We start from the raw sequence: 19,737 nt of genomic DNA on the forward strand, positions 1-19,737 counted from the left end.
TTCTCCACAGGTTCTTCTTGAAAGTGTTTGGGAAATATGTCCCTGCTTTACCAAAGTCAACCTGTGATGGGACTTTGGAAGACTCGCTCTTGGGTGTACAGGGCTCCAATTCATATGTTTGGCCTAAACTACTCAAAAATGTCTGGTAGCAATGGCTGAGCAGCCTAGCTTAGTCTAGTAGGGAGAAGGGCTGTAGGTAAGAACAAAGGCATCAGGGCACTCCTATAGTCAAGAAAACACTTCTACACCATAGATTTATGAACATATTGTCATTTATTATAAACACTAAAGCCATTAACACAGTATTACAATTAAAGGTAAGTGAACTTATTCACATATATTTACAGTAGGACAGGTTAAGCATTACTCAATTCAATAGTAAACTCTTAGAGGTTATACAGGTTAGTATTCAAGATGGCATTCAAGTTTAGGAAAACAATACTTGTAAACAACATAAAGTAACCCAACTGGTTGCAGAATAAAGGAAAGCAAGAACTGTCAAAGTTGTCAAATAGCAGTTTTTGTCTGTGTTGCAGGTAAGTCAAAATGTTTAGTTAAAAGGTCGTTCAGGTAGACCCTCTGAAGGACCAGTGTCCTGGGTTGTCTTCCCCAATGTGTCTCAAAGCTCCGGAGTCTGATTCAACACAGCAAGCACCCAGGCATGTACTTAGAAGTGGGACAATACATTTTCATGAATTAAGACTGTCACCGGCGGATCCCTAGGTGAGACGACCACAGCTCCTGCTTGGCTTTTTGGCCTGGTGGCTGAATAACTACTTTTGCAGGAGATGACAGTCTGCTGGGCATCCCACTGCGAGAAGCTGACCATCTTCACGATACTGGCTGTTTGGGACTAAGCTCAGGTTTTGGTTCAGCGACGGTTGCCACACAGCAGGTTTCTCGCTATTTCTCAGTCCCCGACTTGGAAGGGAAGACTTCTCAGAGCAGGAAACATTCACTATAGGCCCAGCAGGATGTCAAGCAAGTACTACAGCTGTGAGAGCACTCTGTGTGCAAGTTTCCCAAAAATCGCTAGAAAACATCCACTGCCACCAGCCACTTGGTTGAACTTGTCACTGTAACTAGAAAGTTACAGGAGAAGTGGAAAAGGGATCCATTGTGTCCCCTCCACACTCTTCATGAGGCGCGGTGTGCAGATTCCACCAAATAAGTTGTGTAGGATAAAATGGATCCCCCTCTCCTTGGAAATCGTAGTTATCACAAGAAAAATAAAAGCTCAAAGACCTCCCAGCAACAATATGCCATAAAAGTTGGAGGAAAGCATGACTCTAAAAAGGGGTGAAAAGGGTTCCCAGGGTAAAGTAAAAGACTGAGCGAGTGGAAAAAGGTTCCCTCTCACTGGTCCTTCCTTTGCTAGAAGGGATAGGGCCCAGTGCATTTAAAGTCACACGTTCCAATTAAACCCTTTACAAGGAGCGAAAGGTCTTTTAGCTCGTCTGAAGCAGTGTATGCAAAGCCAACAGGCAGTTTGTGTCTAATTCAGAACAAAGGAAACAATGTTCTTAGGGGTCCTCTTCACAATCCCACCTTGGGGGAAGCTCAGGGGGATCCTTGACCAGCACTCAATCGATTGCAGTCCCTTATATTTGGCCTCTGTATAGTGTAATTTACCATTGCCTTGAACCCAAAGCGCTGTGGGTTGAACGTCCTCTGGGACCGAAGGTCAGTAAAGAGTAGTGTCCAACGTGCTTGGGTGCACTTGGCATGTGTGCAGCCACTGTGCAGTTAGAGGTGTGTAGCTGCATACTAGTGCTAGGTGTGATGCAGTAGTTGTGTAAGATCAGTAGAAATGTGTGCAGCAAGACCAATGGGCTGAGGTGTCTCCATTCTGGCGGCGCTGCTGCTTGAGAGTGACATTTTGTGCAGCTAGGCCAATGAATCGAGGGGTGTAGGTGCATTCTATTTGTTGGTGCAGAGGCAAGGGTTAGCATAGTGGTGTGTTTGAGTGTCTGTGTTCCTGTTCAGTTTCCAGTGCCTGTCGAGGGCTTGGTATCGCTCCATTTCTTGATGGGGGTCAGATTGTTTTGGCGAAGACTGACTGGTAGTGACGTGCAGATCTCTCAAACTCATGTTTACTGTATAGGTGCTAGTGTCCTCAGTTGGTAGTTCTGCTAAGTAGAATCCCTGATAAGCAGTTCTACCGGGACATTCCCAGGTAGTTGGGATTAACAATGAATACGTGCTAGAGCGCCTTTTGCTATATTATTCCAGATGTGTAACACTATCAAGCAAGGGCATTTCCCGGATTAATAGTGTAGTGCATATTTGCAGGGCAATGACTGAATTCATAAGTCCCGTTAGTCGCTTTCGTTGCTAGTTCTGCTAGATAACCTGTTGGTGGTTCTGCTATATACATCCACTGGTACAAGTGTAGTGGACAAGAAAGGCCACAAGAGAACCAGCGCTAATGCCGTTAATTAAGAGTCTGATAAGCGGCCGCAGTCAACTGTTAGGTTGTGAATGCCTAGCCCCGCATCCACATGTAAAGTAAGTCAACTAGTTGTAAACAGTTGAGCTGCACCACAACAGAAAAATCTGAGAAAAGTACACATGTACAGAATTTCTAATGGAGGTTCACAGCAGCCTGACCCGTGTTTCGAGCATAGCTCTTCATTTGAGGCCAAAATTTCACGAACAATCAATAAGGTAAAGTCGGCCGTAAAGACCCTTTAACGTAGTTGTGAATCTGAATTTAAGCTGCAGTTGCAGATACAAGATAATTATTGGTACTGCCTTCTAGCACTGAACTGAATGAAAGGGAGCTCAGTTCAGTGCCGGAAGGCAGTACCAATAATTATCTTGTATCTGCAACTGCTGCTTAAATTCAGATTCACAACTACGTTAAAGGGTTTTTAGGCCGACTTTACCTTATTGATTGATCGTGAAATGTTGGCCTCAGATGAAGAGCTATGCTCGAAACACGTGTCAGGCTGCTGTGAACATCCATTAGAAATTCTGTACATGTGTACTTTTCTCTGATTTTTCTGTTGTGGCGCAGCTCAACTGTTTACAACTAGTTGACCTCCATTCACTGGTAGGCATGATTAGCAGAGTAGCTCCTAGACGGCCTCCTGGTATCTAGTTCTGCTCTAGGATTTCCTGGTGTGTAGAATTAGCAGGCAAGTGCTTTATTGGACGGATTACATAGTACACAGTTGCATAGCCTTGATCGGGCTCATGAGTGCTATTGCTGCTCGCATTGAGTCTAGCAAGTCGCCCCTGATTAATGGCGGTAGATGGCTGTAGCCCTCGGAGCGTACAGAATTTCTGCGCAAGAGGTAATGAATACATTCTGTCAGGTAGATGCATGCCGATATGATTCGGGTTTCTGGTCTGGGCACAGGGTCTAGGTATTGGATTTAGATATCGTCAGGCCTGAGGGTCTATGATGCTGTCCATAGTCTGGGTGTGGGGGGACTTGCGGGTTGTATCAGTCGGACGGTTCACTTTCTTTCCTTGTGCGTTTTTAAGCGAAGAGCCAGGTCTTAAGAGTCTACCGGAAGGTCATGTAGTCTTTGCTGTGTCTAATGCGGGGAGGCAGTGAGTTCCACAGAGTTGGCGCTAGGGTTGAGTGGCCTGACCCTCCGATCCTGGCTGAATTGGAGGTGGGGAGCACTAGGAGGAGTGCAGTGCTTGACCTAAGGGTGAGTCTGGTGGTAAGGCGTAATCTTCTCTTGTAGGAATTTGGGGCCTGCTTTGTTCACAGCATGATGGGTAATGCGCAGGAATTTGAAGGTGGCCCTGTGTCCAATTGTGAGCCAGTGGAGCGCCGGTGAGATGTGGTCCCTTCCTCCCTATGCGAGAAGCTGTTTGGCAATCAAGGGAGAGGTAGCGTTATGACTTTGCACCTGTTACACCCTATCGAGGTAGGGTTAGGGCAGAAACTGGTATTTTAACTCCACTCCGATATTCTCAGGGACCTCTATTGGGGCTGCCGTCGGAGGCCTAGCGGTCGCTGTTTCAGAGGTGTCTTTCAGCTTTGGGGTTTAGGTCCTGCTAGCCTTTGGTTTCATGCTCTGGTGACTGTTCCTGGCTTTGAAAAGCCTGCCTACCCTGGCGCGATCTAAAGGATTGCCACATTGTTGACTACCTTTGAAGTCTGTTGATTACCATGGAAGTCCCCAGCACATAATACAGGCACAGGATTGCCATGACCACTGCGTTCAAACAGCAGAAGGTATCCCTTGTGACGGAAACAAGCAGGTCCTGCAAGGCCCCTCTTCCTGCTGTGGTTTTACAAGTGTAGGGTGATTCCACTTGTTCCACAGATTGAGGGTCTGCGGGGTCCCCAATCTAAACTCTGGCGAGTTCTGGCTATCTAGTGAGATAACCCAGACAGGAGCTGTTAAGTCTACAGGATGGTCGGGGGATACTTGCCAAGGCAGAATCCTTGAGCAAGGGGCTGAGACTGGCCATTTCCACTGGTCCAGGAGTTGAGGCATCAATGCGGCCTTCTGGAGATCTGCGTGGCTACACGGGATGGTAGAAGACCATGCTGTTTAGCTGCAGCAACGAGTTCTGAGTCTTCAGCAGGATGCTCCAACAATGCCCTGTTAAAGGATAGAATGGCTGAAGGAAATCTCCTTCTATGTCCTATTCTAGTGGAGTCGCCGCCGAACGCACAAATGGGTAAGCATCATGGATCGGTGACAGCCTCTGACCACCACATCTGCCTAACAAGGCCCACTTTGGCAACAATGGGGACCGTCTCCAGACAGTACCAGCCCCCACATCCGATCACACATACCACTGCTTTGCCCAGAAAAGCTGAGGCTTTATGTGGGAAATGGAGGGCAGGAACAAAGCCCTAAATAGAAGATGGCCAAAGGACAAGCGAAATCGTGTTGCAGCCCTTTTACAATAGGCGGTACTAAGGCATTATGGAGCAAAATGCAAAAAACTAGAGAGATCTGCTGCCAATAGCACTTTGTAAACACCTTATGCAAGTAACCATGGTTACTAAATACAAAGAGAGAGAGAGATGCAAAGTATCCCAACCATTCTTCACTCTAAGGTGGTAAACTGCATTTTCTTAATGGAGGACAGCCTCCCAGCACGGATAGCCGTAGGGTATGATCAGTGCCCCAAAAACAGATGAGCTAAGCAAGGTAAATTAAAGCAAAAAGGCTTTACTTGCCTTCAAAGGTCAGCTTGGGTACAAAACATCAAAATGATGTGCAAGGTTGTTGAGACTAGAATCCTCCTTGTGGACTGATTTTAAGGGCCACTTTGTTGGTGAGCAGCCAAACTATCCTAAGTATTGTCACTGAGCAGCAAGGCTTAGACTTAAGAAATGTGAGAGTTGATTTAAGCACACAGAGCACTCGTAATGCAAGTTAGGCAGAATGTTTTAAAAAAGTTTTGTTTAGGCGTACTACTAACTCTTAGCAATTTAAAAACCACATATTCATTCTCGCACTAAAACATTTACTCCTATTATAAACATTCACTTTGGTTTTCTTTGCTACGAGCACTTTACTTTCAAAATATAGTTGGGTCAGCTTCAGACTACTGTAGGACAGTAAAGCAAGTGAATAAAAAGAACCAGCTAAGTAACCAATATTTGGAGAACCCCTATGCTGAAAATAATAGAAAAGCTTAGCGACTAAGGCACTTCAAGCATAAAAAGTCCTTCCCAATGTAGTTTTTTCAGAAGGCTGCGTGTCTTTGTAAGTGTCTGAACAAGAGTTGGCAAAGCCAACGGGTTGTTTGAAAGTGTTTTAAAGTTCGGACACTCTTGAAGAAAAGTTTGTTAGCAGACATATCCCTATCCAATCAGTGTAGGGTAATCCTGTCAGGGGCCTGGGGTCATGATCATTGACCAGAGTTCCAAAACTTTTGCAGTCAGTCTAGAGGAATGTAATGTTGGGGGACCTTGCTCCCGTTAAATTCTGTGAATGTAGGGTGGGGTTTGAACATGTTTGAGCTCAGCCTCTGTTCTCAGGTGTCACCGACTACTGTAGAAGCTCCTGGATATACTGGGCTGCTTTTACTCTTGTGTGTGTTTGTTAAGGTTGGTCCAGGGGTCCGGTGTGCAGAGGTAAGCTTAGGCAGTTTTTGGGTCCTGCTAGATCGCAGGTCTGTGCTCGGACTGATGGAGTCTGGACACCTCTACAGGACTTAAGAACAGTCACTCTGGCAACGATCTCAGAAGACCCCAAGGAATGATGTTGTAAGTGATAATAAACGATAGCCACTTTGATGGCGGAAGTCGACCCTTGTAACTAGAGCAAATAAATGTGACCTGCTAGGCCCCTCTTTGTGATGGAGGGCTGCAACTTAGAAGATGGTTCTTGTTTTGGAGGTAGAGTATCCGCTTGATGCAATAACCATAGCTCAATTTGAAGCCCAGCAACAGAATTACTCGGGCATGGATGTTGGCTGTTCCAAGACCAACCCAGCTCCCACATCTGGCCACACCTTTGCCTGGGAAAGCACAGGCGTTCCCAGGACAGGGTTTTCCATATATGGCAATTCCGGCTCTTCCAAGTCAGGAAGAAAGCAAAGCACCAAGATGGCCAGATGACAGGCTAGCATTTAGTGGCATGGCCCTTTTAGAGTGAGCAATATTCTATTTTACTTCATTAATGCACTTAATGCCAAAGTACATCAGACAAAAACATTATCAAAGTACCCGTTGCTACCAGCCTGTCCTGCACCCATTGAGTTTCTAAGTTAGAAAACAACTGTGGAGTATTTTGCTGAAACATAACGCCCCGTCTGACCTGGTTGCCATTACACGTTCACTATATTCTGCTAACACAGCTACTGTCAGATATGGGTTGCGGGGCGAACAGACACAGGAGTTTGGGATAAATGTTGGAGTAAGGCAAGGTTGTACCTTGGCCCCCATTCTATTCAATAGTTACAAGAAATCCTTGACCAACTTGAGTGGGTGCCAGGATTGCCCCAGGATGGATGCAGATAAATATCCTGCTCTTTTCTATGCGGATGACGCGGTCCTCCTGGCTATAACACCCCAGGGACTGTAAGTAAACGTTCAGAATTGCAGTTATCCCTAAACATTGCATAATGATGGTCTTTGAGCCACTGTATGCAAAAAGGAGATTATTAAGGTTGTGTGCATGTGGTGACATTACTTTACAAGTCACACGGTTTGAGGACTATGGTAGCTGGGATCCACAGGTAACACAATCCGCACTATCCCTAAATAAATACTGTGACGGAATTTTGTCTTTCTTCACCAAACGTGGAAGACGTGCAGTTTCCCCTGCCTTGGAACTTTACAATATACAAGTGGTACCAGCATTCACGTATAGCTCGGAACTGTGGGGACATACGAACGCCGGTGATCTTGTCTGTTTGTGAAAATACATTCCTAAAGAAACTATTACTCCTACCTATGTCGGCTACATCAGATCTGGGTCATTTAGAACTCTATAATAGCAGGGCGTCAGCTCGGATCTCGCTCAGACCCATAATGTTCTGGGCCAGGGTTTGGAATGGGGAGGGGCCAGAGGCACATAGGAATGCTCCGTCCCACATTAGGCGTTTCCCCCCTTCAAAGCTTATAAAGTGGTTAGTGCATGTGAAGGAACGTCTTGAATTGTGCATGCCATATCTATGGAGTAAAACACCGGTATCTCAGGTATGAGATTTGAACACCCTGAGAATTAAGGTAAAAAGGATTATGTATGAAGAACTTGGTCAATGCCACAAAACTGAAATTTGGAGTGGAATATCTTGAGCCCACAGTAGAATTAGGTTTTAAGGTTTATCCTGACACCATTCTCTTGCCTTTCAAGATGTCTCTCTATGCCCCATTCAGGCTTCGATTTCTACCAGTAGCCTGTACAACTAAGAGGTGGCAGGGGAGTCATTCTGACCTCTGCCCAATGTGTGGATCTGGAAAAGAAAACATTCTGCACTAATAACCTGTAAATAAAATGGACCGTTGAGACACATGTACCTTTGGCCTACCTTGAATAATGCGGGTATTCGTCATGCAATGCCGGCCATAAAATATCTTAGAGAATGTTTGCTCCTTTATGTTGTGTTTGGCACTGCACATTCTATCCAGAGGGCATGGCTGTTGAGAGGCAGGATCATCAAGTATGGCCCTGGTAATACGGACATGGATTAATAGTGGCCGGAGGCTGCAGGCATTGCGCTCCTTGACTACTATTGTGTCAATCTTCTGTTCGCTACACAGCTATGCACTGAATCAGTATTGTATACATTTTTTGTAGTTCAGTGATTTTTAAACCAATTAATTACCGACATTTTTCTCTTTACTTGCTGTAAAATCTGGATGCTCCGTATGTAATATGTAATTTCCTTGCACTGATTGACCTGCAACTTTGCACTCCCCTTCCCGTATGGTGTAAATAGAGAATATCTTGTGTAGATTATTTTACTAGTTTGCCCCTGATCATTTTATATATGTATGAATTGTCTTTTTTAGAACTTGTTGGTTAAAAACCGAATTAAGTGTGTTTTGTGACTGACTGAAGTTATAAACAACAATGGCGTGTTCTTACCTCACTTCGTGGTAAGGTATTGTGTGGGGAAAAATACACTGATTACTTTGCTGATGGGCCTTAAGGAATGATCAGTGCCCCAAAACCAGATGAGCCTAAAGACCTTCACCGGCCTCAAAGTCAGAACTGGTTTCAAACGGCAGAAACAAGTTGTTTCCTATAGGTGTCTATGGAGGGAAGTTTGCAAAAAGAAAATATTTCCTAGCACCTGCGAACACTTACTCCAAAACCCCACCCTGATGCAGGCTTGGGCAATTCGTAGAAAGCCTCATGCAAAGCTGTCACTCAAACTACAGCCATACCTAGAGTGCTCAAGAGGAGTGTTGGTTGCAATGCCGCTACTCAGCCAGGAAGGGTAATGCAAAGCCTCGTAAGATGTGAATCTTCTTTCCACATGGACTAAGATTTCAGTTCCTTGGAAATCACCTGAAAAGGCCTTTTTCTCAGTCAAGTGTTTGCTAATTTCATTAATAGACAGTTAAGGGGGCTTGCCCTCCCTCTGCTAGAGCTTAATGAGTAGAATGCCATGCCTCAAATGGGGCAGCGGAGCTGTCCACAGATCTTGCTGATTAACGAATCACGAATGGCCTCGTTATCTTGAAACTACCAATGTTGTTGAGATCTTAACACTAGAGTAGCGGTAACATTTTCTGCAGAATGAGGATAACCTCTTTGATCCCCCCAATACATTTACTCCATAAACACAGTGAATCTGTGCTTAATGGCTAGTTCCTCCTTATGCTGGCCATACCCCACTCTTTTTGTTTTATTTATTTATAGAGCGCTTTACACCAAGGCGCTGTACAATGGAACAACAAAATACAAGATAACGACCAATAACAATGGGAGCAAAAATGACATCATGAATCATCCAATAAAACAGTGGAAAGAGCAATTAACGGAAGGGGGTGGCGGGGATAGGGATGAGGTGTGGGGGGGGGGATTGGACGAGGGAAAATGGAAGGGAAAGAAAGCCAGAGAGGAATCGAGGAGGGTGGGAAGGGGAAGAAGAGAGGGCAGAGGGGGAGTTATCAAGGAGGGGAATGGAAGAGGAGGGATTCAAGGGAAGTGCGAAATGAGAAGAAGATTGTGGTAGAGCGGATTGTGAGAGGGGGAGAGTTCCAGTGCAGAGGTGCAAGGAGTTGGAAGGAGCGGAAATGGGAGGAAGCACAGGGGAACGGAGGTACAGTGAGAAAGAAATGGTCAGCAGAACGAAGGGAGCGGGAGGGGGAATAGGAGAGAAGGGAGGAGAGATAAGAAGGAGCAAGACCATGGAGGGATTTGAAGACAAGGCAGAGAAATTAGAATTTTAGCTGTGATTGGAAAGGTAGCCAGCTAAGGTAAGAGCGAGGAAGAGATGGAGTCACAGGAGGTAAGGAGACGGAGGGTACGAACAGCAGAGTGGTAAATGGATTTAAGTGGGACAAGTTGAGATGCGGGAAGACCAAAGAGTAAAGAAGAGCAGTAGAAGAGGCGGGAAAAGATGAGAGGAGATAAGGAGTTTGGAGTCGTGGAAAGTGAGGGAGGGACGGATTTAGCGAATATTGTAGAGGTGGTATCGGCAGATGCAAGAGGTGAGTGAAATGTGTTGCGAGAAGGTGAGAGGAGTCGAAGAGAACGCCTAAATTACGAGCTTGGGAAGAGATGGGGAAATTGGAGGGAGGAAAGTGAATGAAAGCGGGAGGATAGGGAGGGGGAAGAGAATTAGAGGGGAAGAAAAGGACTTCGGTTTTATCGGTGTTAAGAGAGAGAAAACGGGAGGACATCCAGTTCTTGATAGCAGAGAGGCAGGAGGAGAGCTTAAGGTGAAGGTCAGTTGAGAAGGAGGAGAAAGAAAGAGTTGAGTATCGTCAGCATAGAAATGGTGGGAGATGCCGAACGAAGAGATAACAGGGGCAATGAGGGAGGTGTAAAGAGAGAAGAGGAAAGGACCGAGTACAGAGCCTTGAGGAACACCGTAAGTAAGAGGGAATGAAGGAAAGGTCTTGCCTCCCCATGAAACTGCGAAGGAACGTGAGGAGAGGTAAGAGGATAGCCATTTTAGAACAGGGCCTTTAAACCCGAAGGAGGAAAGAGTGTGGAGAAGGAGTGGATGATCGACAGTGTCAAAAGCTGCGGAGAGGTCAAGGAGAATAAGGATAGAGGATTGCTTGGCATGTCGGGCAGTTAGGAAGGAGTTAAGGATAGAGGTGAGAGCAGTTTCAGTGGAATGTTTGGGACGGAAGCCAGATTGGAAGGGAGGAAGGAGAGAGGAAGTAGTGACAAAGAATGAGAGTTGAGAGTAGGCAAGGTGCTCAAGAAGCTTAGAAAGGAAGAAGAGAGATAGGTCTGTAGTTGGCAGTGAGAAGTGGATCGGTAGAGGGTTTCTTTTGAATAGGAATAATCGTTGCATGTTTGAAGGCAGAGGGAAAGATTGATGATGATAGGCAGGAGTTGAAGAAAGTGGTGAGGTAAGGGATAAGAAGAGGGTAGATCTTATGGATAAGAACGGAGGGGAGAGGGTAAGAGGGGGCGGATGTGGGGTGGGCTTTGGATAGAAGGGAGGAGACTTCAGAAGGGGAAACAGGTGAGAAGATGGTCATAACGGTAGAGGGAGGAGAGGGGGGGGTCGGGTCAGAGGGGGAGTTAATTTTTTGCCGGAGGGTGGAGCTTTTGGAGGAGAAGTTGTTGGCAAAGTCCGAAGGAGAAAGTGTGGAATTGGAAGAGGGGTCAGGAGTAGGAGGAGAGAGAAGACGGGAGAGTTTGAAAAATCCGACGAGGGTGAGAGGCTTGAGACTGGAGAAGGTTAGAGTAGTAGGAGGATTTGGTCGCTGCAAGACAAGAGTTGAAAAGTGCGTGGTAAGAGAAGAGGTTTGATTAGAAAGCAAGGGAGTTTTTAGCCAGAGTGTCTCTAACCTCCTGAGAAGGCGCCGCATAGAGCGGAGATGAGAAGTAAGCCAGGGTTGAGAAGGTTTTCGGGTAGGACGGGAGAGGGAAAGGGGGTAAAGTTGATCAAGGGCAGTGGAGATAGAAGAGGATAGGGAAGATGGGGCATCATCTGCCGAGAGTAAAGCAAAGTCTTGGAGAGATGGAAGAGAGGAAGAGCAGGTGTTGGAAAAGAGGGTAGCATCGAAGTCACGAAGGTCACGACGTGAATAGATTGGAGGGGAGGGATTAGTAGTAGTGGAGTGTGAGAGAGGAGAAAGGGAGAATGAGAGTAAGGCACGGTCAGAGAGATGAACAGGAAGAGAAGAGACAGGGGAAGCGGGATAGGAAGAATTGAAGATTAGGTCAAGATTGGAGCCAGAGGAGTGAGTGGGGGTTGAAGGAAGGGGGGAGAGGAGGTAGGAGTCAAGGATGGAGTAGAGGGGAGAAGATTGAGGGGGGGAAGGAAGATGAATATTAGTCGCCAAGTACAGATAGAGGAGAGGGGGAGGGAGAGATGAGCGAGAGGAGGTGATCAAGGTCTTCATAGAAAGAAGAGACGTCCAGGGGGACGATAGATGACCAGGAAGGAAATAGGGTGGGGAGAGAAGGACTTGTAGAGGAATTCAAAGGGAGGGAAAGAAGGGAGAGTTGGAGAAGAGATGTATTTGGGGTGGTAAAGGAGATCAACGCCTCCACCACGGCCAGAGGGGTGGGGGGTGTGGATGAAGGAGGAAGAGGAGGTTGTTAAGGAGGCGGGGACAGAGGTGTTATGAGGGGGAATCCAGGTTTCAGTTAGGCAGAGGAAATGAAGGTTAAAGCGAAAGAATAAGTCAAGAGTAGCTGCAGTTTTATTACAGATGGATCTGGCGTTCCAGTGAGCAGTGTTCATGAGGGCAGAGTGGTTGGCAGTAGGGGGGGGGGGTAAAGAAGGTTAGGGCGGTGAGAGAAGGAAGAAGGGTAACTGGAGGAGTGTGGGTGAGGAAAGTGAAGAGTACTAGGCATTAGGAGGAAGGAGGAGAGTAGGAGGGAAAGGAGAAGTTGGAAGGGTGGAGAAAGGGGGGGGGGAGAGTGAGGTGGAAAGGAGTTAGGGAAGGTCGCATACCAAAGGACATAGAGAAGGACAAGTAGAGAAGGGCCGTTGTTGTAGGAGTTAGAAATGCAGGGGGTAGAGACCAGTGTGATAGTTACAGAAAGGGGGGCAGTAGGCAATGTAGGACGAAGTGTCGAGTGGGGATAGGAAAGTGACAAGAGTGGGTACAGGATGGCGCTAATGGTGGACTCTGTCCAGTGGTGTGAGATGGCCGGTAGGAACAATAAATTCAGAGGGAGCAGGGACTTGAAACTGTAGTTGGAGGAGCCCAAGTACAGGATGACACTAGAGGTGGATTCGTGACCAGTGATGAGCGATAGCCGGTAGGAACCAATAGAGTCAGATGGAGCAGGCACTCAAATCTGTAGTTGGAGGAGTCTAGATGCCTGAGGCAGGAAAGTGAGGTGGTAAGTTTTGGAGTGCTGCAAGGTGGTCACGGGTCCAGTGATGAGAGATGACCAGCAGGAGCCAATAGAGTCAGGGGGAGTAGGCACTCAGAGCTGTAGTTGGAGGAGACAGGTGCCTGGGAGTGAGCAAGCATTCAATGCTGTAGTTGGAGGAAATGAGTGCTTGGGAGTGAGCAGGTAAGCTCAGGCTGGTAGGGTCGATGTAGGAGGCACCAGGGTAGAATGGAGGTATTCCAGGGACTCACAACCCCACAGGGACTGGAAGTACCTCAGGTGAGAAGGCAGTCCGAGGCAGGTAGAGAGGCGAGAGCAAAGCCAAGTCCAGACCGCATCCAGAGCCAAGTAAACAGAGGACCATTGGAACAGGGCTGGAGCGGAGAAAGAGGCAGGGTGGGTCCGTTCGTGAGCAAGGAGGAGTGGAGGAGGGAGGCAAAATGAGGAAGGTAGGGCTCCGGGCCGCAGCGATCACGCCAGGACTCAGTTGGTGCAGAGGCGGGGTGTCCAGGTCCCGAAGTGAGAGGTCGCAGGGCCAATCCGTCCCCGTCGGGACACAGGAGGGTAGAAGCCGAATGGAGCCACTATGGGCTGCTGCAGGGGAGTGAAGATGTCGGCACCCTGCACCGCAGCTGACACCTCTGCAGGAGTAGAGCTGGAGCGGAGAAAGAGGCAGGGCAGATCCTCTCTTGTGCAAGGAGGAGTGGAGGAGGCTGGTCAAAACAAGGATGGTAGGGCTCCGGGCTGCCGCGATCTCGCCAGGACTCGAGGAGCTGGGCCAGGGGCGGAGCGCTCAGGTGCCAGAGATGGAGCACACAGGACTGTTTCGTCCCCTTCAGGACCCAGGAGGGTGAAAGTTAAATGGAGGCTCCAAGTACTTTTGCAGGGGAGCAAAGATGTCGGTACAACGCACAGCAGCTGACACCCCAGGACGCAGAAAGCCGAGCTCGGAGGGTGAGCACCAACAGCAGGACTGGGCTTGGAGATGAGGAAGACTGGACCCGCACCTGAGCACGAGGGATGAGGCGGGTTAACCCTTTTCAGGCTTTAAAAGAGAAGGTGACCTTTCTTAAACATATGAGGAACACTGTAAAATCTGGAGGGGGTGTCTGTGGGCCTACCCACTATAGGTTGTGGTAGAGTTACTGGGCCGCCCCAGCCAAGGCTCTCAAATTGTAGCAATGGGCGAGCAACCAAGGCTGAGACTAAAGGGAGGTGATTCAGGCTTGTTCTTGGGTGCAGTGAATTCACAAGCCCCCACAAAGGATTGTCTACACAATGTTAGGTGATAGCACAGTTCTTTTATTCCAGGATCTAAAATTTAGGTGGATATATATTGAAATAAGTCAGTGGACTGAAGTTCTACTCACATAGTTAGCACAATATTTACACTGTGGTTCCACAGCTATTCTAAGTTTAGCTATAATGCACCAACTGGTAACAGTTATTAAAAGGCATTGAAATTACTAAATACTATTTAACCCCACAGACCTAAATCTAGAAATGCAGGTAATACTTTAGAACACTGGCAAAGTCATTTTCTGAGTAAAATAAAATGCAGTTTTGTGTGGAGATCCCCATCCTCCCCTCCCTGCTGCTCGCCCCAAACCTGGACAACATGCAATATAAGGTAAATTGTACTTTGCTTTTATATTAATGCCCAGTCCTTATATAGTCATTCATTGTCTGCTTTTGTTTTACTGATCCCACCACCCTTATAGTGCCTGGGAAGCAACAGGGGAGCCGGGCCCAAGATGAATCTGGGGCTCTTGATTGGACCCTGAGGGATGAAGCCCCTCTTCTTGATGACAGCACCTTGGGTGCTTTAGAATGCTATTTGGTGGAGTCTCAGCTTTACTCAACGGTCCCCAGCGAGGATGGACCCCCCCCCCCGGCCCCTTTCTGGAAGAAGTGTAGTTGCTGTCGAGCAGGAAAATGGAACCAAGCATTTTCGGAAAGGCAGCAATGAAGGTGTGTCGGAGTGGTCTGCTTGGCCGGGTCACTACGCTGGCTGTGGATGTCCCTGAAACTGAAACTCAGCAAGCCTTGTGAGGCGAGGATGAGTCCTTGTGGGTTTTGTTAATGGTAGTGACTGGTGCAGTAACAGTAGGTTTCAGTATTTCGTAGTTGGCTGCTATTTTGGTTCTTCGGTGCACAGCTGTAGCACGGACGACAGGCTAGCTTTTGGCAACTTGGACTCGAACACTGGACTTCTCTGTGGGCCACCACCAAGTTTGGACCCTCAGGGATTCGTTCTTCGATTCAGAATGACAGGAAACCCACGGGCAGGCACTTGCTGCAAGCGTCACACTGGATTTCCTCAGCCATGAAGAATAGGATATATGTCATGGTTGGAGCCCACCTAAAGATTTCTTCAGTTGGTTGTAACTTGGCAATGGCCAGGGGTCGAGCAGCACTATGCCAGGCTACGCCGCCTTGTTGGCGATGCACAGCAAATTTCTTTTTCTTCTGGTCATGTTCCACCTCTGGACGCAGGAGGACACTGGTGGACCTCTTGGGCTCAAGATCTCCAGTCAGTTTTCTTCTGGACCCACGACAATACCTCTGCAGGATGCCAGGCACTCTGGACTGGCTTCCAGGACGCTTGGGGGTGAAGAACAGCAGTTGCACAATGTCACCCTGTAGCTACAGGAAGAGATCACCTATCCAAGTCCTCTCTTGACCAGTCCTTGAATCAGCGAAGCAGCCTTTGGATCTTGTGAAGAATTACAGCAGGAGAACTTCTTCCTCCAGCTGGATTCAGGATACAAACCTCCTGGAACACTCTTAACTTCTGTCTTTTGATGAAGGTAAGTGAGGGTTCTTTTGTTATACAAAAATCCCCCCCCCCCCCCACCCATTCACCAGGTCAGCCAATCGCCCACAGTGCATTCATCATGCAGCTCCCATCCGTCTCACATGCATCAGTCATTCACCCAAATCCAGACACCCAAAGCTGTGGATGTGAATTGGGGGCAACTCCCAGCCTTTCAGAGCACACACTGCATTCACTCCTGTTTCAGACCGGGCTAGCTCAGGCAGACCACAGGTATTGTGATACACAACCAAAACCAGACACCCACAACACAGAATGTGAATTGACTCCCCTTTCCATTCATTCAGGTCCCACCCCTACGGTATACCCAAAACGAGCACTCCCTGGGAAGGCTCCTACTAGACTAGCAGAGACAGCCTCCCTGGTCCTTCCAGTCAACATCCAATCAGGAGAAGGGAGACTGAACCTGGGCTTCTCAGGACTTTGTGACAAAGGAAGCCATGAGGCTTTCAGTGGCGACACACAAGATGCAAGAGGTTCTTCCTAAGACCTCTACCTTCAACCCAAGGGTGAAATATCCTCTGAAGACTCCAGGAAGAAAGGAGAATCCAGTCAGTCAGCTCCCAGCAGCAGGAAGAACAAAAGATGTCAGCAAACCCTCACACCACCCACACTGAAGAGCCAGTGCAGTAATGAGCTTGCAGCACCTCTCTGGGGTGCTGCAACATGCCACAGTCGGGTGGAAGATTTGGGCGCTAAACGGCAGGATGGAGCAGTAAAATAGGCGAGAAACAGCCCCAAAGTGGACCCGGAGTCTCCAAGAAATGCAGACTGTGCACCTGGCTGGAAAAAACTCAAACCGGGATAAGGCCAAGCCACAGCACTTTGCAAGTATTGCAAAGGGATGGCTTTACAAATGGCCGAATTGAGGGAGAAGTCTTCCAGCAAGTCGGCAGACCTGTCACATTCCAGTGTCAGGAACACAGCCTCAAGAGATATAGGTACTGAGCAGAACCTAAATTCCCCTGTGAAAGGGACTTGGCCAAAAGCCAGCCAATCTCAAAAAAGGGCATGGCTGCAGAGAGTTGGAGGACCAACTATATTGGTTGGTCACTGGGACTGATACTCCGCTAAAGCAACCCTCATAGGAAGTGAGAAGGCTAGTCCAGGGACCTCTACTAGCGGAAAACAGTTGGGGCCAATATGGAGGCTCCCATGATGGGCTCACATTTTGAAGCCACCTCGTGGTCACCTAGACAAAGTGTAGCCCTAAAAAACAATAGCTGGGAATAGGATTTAAAAAATAAAATGACCAATACAGTAAAAAAGCGTGCACCCTTGGTGAAGGCAAAACTAAAGTGCACCAACCTTTTACCTAAAGCCAAAATACAGTGATGCAATCACTCAAGGCAGATATGTGGTGCCCAAGAGGTACCCCTGGGACTGAGCACCTTACGGACGGCCCAATACCATAGATTTATAATACGTAAAAAGGGACATGATGGCAGGGGGATCTCAGGAAAAGTCCCTTGAACCACCAAAAGGTTTTAAGGAATGTGAGGATATCCTCTCCTGGGTGGCCAGGGAAAGGCACTCCATCAGGTCCTGACCCTGGGGGCGGCTATGTGTGGGAGGAATACCTGGGTGAATAAGACTTATTAGATGTGCATGCCTACAACTAACTCCAACCGCTTCCATAAAATCTTGTATGTTGGACTAGCCTACTATTACTACTAGCCTCCCCTGGCCAGTGATATATACCGGACCAGCCCACTACGTTACTCAGACCTACTAGCCATATGCTTGACTACTGCCTATTGGACTAGCTGTTTGTACTACTTGGACTCATCAGCCCCTACACTTTATAGCGCTACTGTTACTTTGTGGGACTAGCCCACCATGCTATTTAGCCCTATTGTTATGTAGCCCTGTTGTTACTCTGTGGGACTAGCCTACCATGTTAATTAGCCCTATTGTTACTTAGCCCTGTTTATTTATGGGACTAGCCTACTGTGTCATTAAGCTCTACCCTTGTCCTACTGTATATTACTGTTTATTGGGTCAGCCTACTGTGTGATTTAGCTTTATTAGCCTTATACTCTATTATTGCATTCTTGGATTACCCCATTGCATCACTGAAATGTATCAACCCTAACGTTCCTTAATAATAATAATAATAATAATAATAATAATAATAATAATAATAATTAGGCTTTTATATAGCGCTACAAACCCTCAGGTATCCGAGCGCTGCTTATTATTACCCACGGTGTGTGGTGCTCATTTATCGACCTCGGAAGGATGAAAGGCTGAGTTTGGCCCCGCCGGGATTCGAACCTGCGTTAACAGGCTCTGCACGGGTGTCAAAGCGAGCGCTCTACTCGCTGTGCCACTTGACCAGCTACAATCCTTGATTGTTTCTTGGACTCGCCTATAGTGATTCGCACATGATTTTTAGACCACCCACCTCAACGTGGCATTCTATCTTTTATGTTAACGTAACCAGGCCATATATAGACATTATACTGTGAACTCGCCTATTGGGATACCATTGTTATGCTGCCTCACAGATATACTGCCTTATCCACCCTAGCATTGTACCCTGAACTTACCAACTGTACCACTTTGTCTGATCAGTATCCTCACCCTAGAGTTGGAGGCTGGACTAGTACTGAGATACTCTAAACTGGCGTGACTTAATCTGCCCTTTACCACATTGTAAGGCTCTCCACCTCTTGCCTATATCCTCGGGCATAACTTAAACGTTATTAGCAGATAAAATGACCCCACAATCGATATTATTCCTGGGCATCCTCGGCACTATTAATGGCCCGACCACAATTACTTCAACTTTCAAGACAATTGTTCTCTACCTAAACATGGATTCCCATCCATACCACAATACACCTATCATTAATCTAGCAATGACAACTAATCTGCCATCCTCAATGGACATCCAGCCAACTAAATTCCTAAAACCATGCTTTAGCATGACACCTCGTGCTCTACCTAGCCTCCCATTAGCATGCATTAACCAAGACCATTGCGCCTCTCCCATCAAAGTTATTCTTCAAACCTCCAAAACTAAGCCTTGCCATTTACATGATCCCTCTACGACCTTATACTCAATACCAAATTGCCTACTAATAAATACCACCACTAGACCTTGCCTTACCCCACAGAGAAACTGGAGACTCGGCTCCAGAACTAACGATATCTGCAACCAAAATGGCATGTGTTCAACAAAATAGGATCTGTAAGAAACTCAACCTCAACAAACTCCCTAAAACTATAAACAAATGTAAAACATCACTCCCCTCTGCGATTAACTCCCTTAATGTTATCAAAGTAAGGCTCATTAACGCAAGGTCTATCCAAGCACATGCCTTGGACATACTTGACATCTTGACGGACCAGGACCTTGATATCATTGCTCTAACAGAAACTTGGTTGAATCCTACGTCAGGCCCTGCTCTAGCTCTATCCTTACCTGATAGCTACTCCATCTTACGCGCAGACAGAGATTCTAACCAGGCTGAAGAAGGTGGTGTTGCACTCATCTATAAAACGGTCTTAGAATTAAGAATGATCAAAAAACGCCACCTACCACCTGCCGAAATACTCTGTCAAATTATCCACATCTGCCACAGCCACCATTACCATGCACTTGATCTACCGTCCTCCTGGCGGCACCACCACCTTCGAAAATGAAATATCTCGACTACTTTCTTACAATACGAAATGTAAGTCCCAATTTATAATCCTAGGCGTTTTCAACCTAGGCCTTGATGATCCAAAAGATGTGAAAGCATCCACCTTAAAGGACACCATGTCTGAGCTTGGATTTACACATCGTATAACCAACCCAATGCACAATAAAGGCTGCACTCTAGATTGGTTAACAGACCTAAACTACACCATCAAGGTACTGGCCAATACACCATGTGCCTGGACTGACCACCTAATTACTGTCATGGCCACAGGCCCCAGAACACAAAAACCACACCATCTAGTGATGGGGGCAATTGGGTCACTTGACAC

The 19,737-nt window shown here is 47.2% G+C and overlaps 1 protein-coding gene across 3 annotated transcripts in view; it reads left to right on the forward strand.

The window, feature by feature from the left end:
- The window catches only part of LOC138480706 (mucin-2-like), a 610,165-nt gene that overhangs the window by 344,968 nt on the left and 245,460 nt on the right, over positions 1-19,737 (forward strand). The window lies entirely within an intron of this gene.

Source organism: Ambystoma mexicanum, chromosome 5p, assembly GCF_040938575.1.
Source record: "Ambystoma mexicanum isolate Mex_15411 chromosome 5p, UKY_AmexF1_1, whole genome shotgun sequence".
NCBI lineage: Eukaryota > Metazoa > Chordata > Amphibia > Caudata > Ambystomatidae > Ambystoma > Ambystoma mexicanum.